Source organism: Echinops telfairi, unplaced genomic scaffold, assembly GCF_000313985.2.
Source record: "Echinops telfairi isolate 266 unplaced genomic scaffold, ASM31398v2 ScPeMD7_8;HRSCAF=38, whole genome shotgun sequence".
NCBI classification, from domain to species: domain Eukaryota; kingdom Metazoa; phylum Chordata; class Mammalia; order Afrosoricida; family Tenrecidae; genus Echinops; species Echinops telfairi.
The window spans coordinates 9,873,130-9,878,323 of record NW_022103905.1 but is presented as its reverse complement, the minus strand read 5'-3'; the positions used below and the strand labels follow the sequence as shown (position 1 = coordinate 9,878,323).

Below are 5,194 nucleotides of genomic sequence, written 5' to 3'. Positions count from 1 at the left end.
CAATGAAAAATGCCCATTACTCATTCTTTGTTTTCTCGAATGTGTAACTAAGAAAATTCCTGCCTGCAGAGCTGGTCTGAGGAATAAGGATAGTATCTGTGAAGAACTGGTATGTCCTCCACAGGCATTAGGCAGTTGGTAAATGAAGAATACTATCATTCTTATCGTTATTTGACCTTCATTCATTTGGGTTTAATTTTTTTATGTTTACAAATAGCATATGTGCTTAATCTAAAAAAGTAAAATTATATCATTAGATTCACAATGAAAAGAAGCAGTCCTCTACTTCACCCTTTTCTATTCTTGATTCTTATGTCCTGGGAGCAGTTATTTGTTAAGTTGCAGAGCTTAGTATTTTCCTCCAGGTTTCTGAAAAATGTACCCACATACCTATTTGTTGACCCTTTCTACCCCCGGTTTGCTGTACCACTGGTTTCCTCCTGAGACTTCTCTCGCTGCCATTCTCAACCCTGTCTCCGCCTTTAGTGCATGCCTACACCTATTCACTATCCTCCTTCCTTAGCTTCTTGATATAAAAAACCGAAAAACCAAACTCGCTGCCATTGAATTGGGGATGGCTCAAAGCGCCCCTATCGGGTGGGTAAAACTACCCATGCCAGCGTCTAAGACTGTAACTCCTTGCAGGAGTAGAAAGCCCATCTTTCTCCTTCGGAGCAACTTGGGGTTTCAACTGCTGACTTTGCAGCCCAATAGCATATGCTCTCAGTACAGTTAACGTTGAACACGTAACCACGACACCACTGGGGTTCCTTCTTGATATATGTAATACAATTTTGGGTTATATCAGTATTCATTAATCATGTTCCTATGATCACTTAAGTAGATTTTGCAGTTAACAGTTACTTTGGATCTATTACTCTGCTTAGGTTTCCATATACTTCACTAATTCACCTCCCAACCTCTGACAGAGCTTGAATCTTCTCAGCACAGCCCCACGCAGGAGGTATCCTGGCAACTCGAGTTCCGTCTGCACCTGTCTGGGTTAGTTGTCCTGGATGTCTGAAATGGAGGTATCATCTTGGGGTTTTCTTTTACGAGAAAGCCCCAAACCAAACTTACTGTCATTGAGTCGATTCTGGCTCATGGTAGAGAGTCCACAGTAGAACTGTTGGTAAGTTTTTCTTGGCGGTAATTTTGTAGTAGATCTCCAGGGCTTTCTTCCTTCAGTAACTTGGTACGTTTAGTCCTTAAGGGGAAGTCTATTTTTTAACACTTTAAAGGGGTCTTCGCCAACAGACTTATGCAGTACAGCATGTCTTTGGATTTCTTTGACTGCCCTTCTGTGAATGTTGATTGCAGTTCCAAGTCAAATGAAGTCCTTGACAACTTCAGCACAATAAGTCAGGAGACACACGTGGACCCGAGTGTAAGACAAAGAACCTGAAGCTAATGCGTCTCCCACCGTTGTGCTTGTGTAGTCTCCTGTCCCTTCCACCTGGGCACCCAGAATCTGGAGGTTGTTTGCTATTCCATTGCTTCTTTAAAACACCTTACCATCCATAGATCCCAGTCATTTAATGTCTACGCTTAATTCTGAACTTAAGACAACAATACCAGGCACTTTTGTTCTTCTGTGGCTCCCATTTTTTTGCGTCAGGCTTACATTTCTGAGAGTCATCATGTTGGTGCCATTGGTCATTCATGTCCAGTGGTGGATGCTGTTCCATTCTGTGATATTTTCCAATGTACTCCTCTATTCTTTTGATGATGGTCATGGATTTTTTGAAAGAGATGTTTTTTTCTCTTATAAACGATGTAACAAATTATATAGATCCTCATAAATCTTTCTTTGTGTTCCTGGTTTGTTTGGATATGTAGTTAAGAGTAAATTGTGTATTTTCAACTTAGGCAATCACTTCTAAATTGTTTTCTAAAGTACTGGTCTCAACTTGCACTCTCATGTATGAGTTTATGATCGTATTAAAAGGAAGACCCTTAATGATGGACGGACACAGTGGCTGCAACAGAGGGTTCACACATAATTCTGAGGCTGGAATAGAGCCAGGGAGTGTCTCACTCTCTTATTAATAGAGTCCTTATGACTCGGAACCGATTTGAGGGCACCTAACAACAGCATATTTGGCTACATCATGTTCTCATAATGAAGTGGTCAAAGTTACATTTTTGCCAATTGGTTGGCTATAAAATAATTACCGGTGTGATCTTCATTTGTATTTTCCTGATTATTACTATTGTAAGATGAGTGCTTTTCTCCATATTTATGGATGCTGCTTTTTTTCCCTTGTGAGTGAGTTTTTAATATATTCTGACCATAATCTCTTATAAGTTATGTATGTTGCACATAGCTTTTTTAGTTATGGCTTGTCTTTTATACTTCTCTTTGATCCGTTATTCTTTTCATTTCATTCTTAAACAAAAGCAAAACCGCACTGCCATTGAGTTGATTTCGACTCAGAATAGTATAATGAATTCCTTTGTACTACCACCCAGCTTTAAAATTAATGTACAATGGCCTTGTTTCATCTCCACTACCCAGTTGAATTATGGATTATTTTCACAGATAGCACTGACATCATTCACCTGCACACATTTATATTTTTTAAGAATAAACACTTTTAAATGATTCATAATGTGTTAATAGTAGTTTGAATTTATCAATCTTTTCTTTAGGGATTGTGTGTTTTTTGTCTTGCTTAACAAATATTCTTCCCTATTCAGATGTCATAAGAATATCCTATTTTCTTCTAAGAGTTTAAATTTTTGTCTTTTGTAAAGATATAATTTCATCCAAATACAAGTGGATATTTGTTCATATACTGAACATTTAATCTTCTCTCACTGACCTGCCATGCCATTTCTGACATGAATTCACTAATGTGAACCTTCTTAGACACATTTATTGGACACATGCTGTATGGATTTCTTATGGATATGCATGGAGGAATAGAATAGCCAAGTCATAGGTTATACAGATCTTAAGCTTAGTAGAAAATACCAATTAGCTTCCCAGCGTGGTCCTACCCCCTTCCTAGTCATGCGTGAATAGCCCTTTGCTTCCTGCCAGCGTAGATATAGTCAGACTTCTTAATCCCTAAACATTTGGTGGAAGGGGAATTTTGGTTAAAAAAATTTTTTTTGGTAGTTTTAAAGTGTATTTCCCAGATTATTACGAGAGTGATACGTTTTCATATATCCACTGGATATTTGAATGACTGCTTTCAGAAAAATAACAGGTTAAGCCTCTCACCCAGTTTTAAACATGTTCTTGGTCGTTTGTTTTCTTCTGAGTATGAACTCTTTGTCAATGGTATGCGTGGCAGAAATCTTCTCCCACTCCACCGCTGGTTTTTTCAGTTTCTTAACAGTATCTTTTGATGAAAAACCAAGAGCCCCGGTGGTGTTGTGGTTATGCATTGGGCTGCCATTCAGATGGTCGGCAGTTTGAAACCATCGGCAGCTCTGCAGGAGAAAGACTGGGCTTTCTACTCCTGTACACAGTTAACTTCAGAAGCCTCTGGCAGTGAGTTTATTTTTTTTTAATATTTATTTTTTGGTTTGATGAACAGAGAATCATAATTTCAGTGTGTTGAATTTATCAAGGTTTTTTCCTTTATGGTTGTACTGAGACCTATTAAAAGTTTTTATTTCCCCAGTGGCTTTGAAGATTTTTCATATTTTGTATGATTTTCTGGAATTTTTGGTGTATGTGTGTGTGCTGTGAACCCTTTGGGAACTTAGGAAGCGTGTAACTCTCACACTATTTTTAATTGTATAAGATAAGATGTATAGTAATATAAAGGAAGTCAAGTATTGAAACATAGTTTTAAAATATTAAAAATATAAAAATATTAAAAACATAGTTTTAAAAAATTAAAATATTATGGCTATTACATACCTAAGCAATATGTTCAGTAATAAGAAAATTACATTTAATTTATGAGTAAGTTAAAATGTTAGAGCTAAAGTTTAACTGTTGTATATGGAATGAAAGCTCCCACATTTTGATTTATAAGATGAGGATAGACTTTTACCAAGAGCCCCAGAAATCACCAAGGCCTTTTCTCGTGTAAGAACGCTCATCTTTGCTGTTTGGTGGTTGCACTATTAGCATAGAGTCCTTGCTCAATAATTGTAAGAGCCTTATACAGGAAGACTGTACGCTTGTGCAGCTTATAGCGTATCTCTTAACTCGTAAAGGCGTACCGGTGGTCCGGGGGTTAGAGCTGCTAACCCGAGGTCTGTGGCTTGAAGCACCAGCTCCTCCACGAGAGAAAGATGTGGCAGTCCACTCCTATGACGATTATAGCCCTGGAGACCCTCTGAGGGGATCCTCTGTCCTGCTGGGTCTCTAAGAGGGGGCACACAACAACACCATGCCTTGTCCATACGTGGAAGGATAAACTGCAAAGGTGTCAGTTCTTTTGTTCTGCAGGAGAGGAAACCGCAGTTCAAGGATTTCCCAAGGGCTGCAGGCTCGTAGAAAGGTAGAGCTCTCATGTCTCGCTGACACGTGTGTTGCACGTATAGTTACTTGTCAGGGTTCTTTGAGGCCCAGAACAGGCTGCTGTAGCTTCTGCTGCACAGCTGAGGGCTCTCCCAGCTCAAAACTCAGTTCTGGACTTGGTAAGCTGCTGTTCTGCACAGCGTGCATTTTGGTCTCATGAGGGCTGTGTTGTGGTTACTACGTTCTCAGGGGAAGAGTTTTCCTCCATTAGACAGGTGCAGTCAATTTTCCTCATCGTCAACCTTTTCAGTGAGGACATTTTCCTGGTTCACCCGAGAAAGAGGATCCTTGTTAGGGGTTGTATTGACTTTCTGGACGTGCCTGTGATTTGATTCCTCACCTAGGCATTGCCTCCTGCATGTCTGTCTATCTAAAACAGGAGCTCTGTGCCTCTGGGTATTGGTAGAGTCCCCTAGGACAGTCCAGTTCCCAGCTTCAGCTTTTCTTTACGGTGGGTTCCTGCTGAGGAATAAATGCAGTCAAGAGAAGAAGAACTTTGATAAGCTTCTACCATCTATTTGTATCCGTTCATCTCCTCACATCTACGTGAGATGAGGGGGCTTAAAAAAATTTGTGGGAAACTTGCGTTAACTTTGACTTGCATGTTCCACGGTCTTTTGAGAGCCCCTTTGAATGTTCTGTCCTGCCTGTGCACCATCGTCGAACCGCCTGTGTGTTTCTGGAGGGCACGTTCTTCACTCGGGTGCC

General features: G+C 39.9%; 1 protein-coding gene across 1 annotated transcript in view; it reads left to right on the top strand.

Moving 5' to 3' along the window:
* Positions 1-5,194, top strand: part of DMXL2 (Dmx like 2) — a 160,660-nt gene that overhangs the window by 41,694 nt on the left and 113,772 nt on the right. The gene's annotated exons all lie outside the window — the stretch shown is intronic.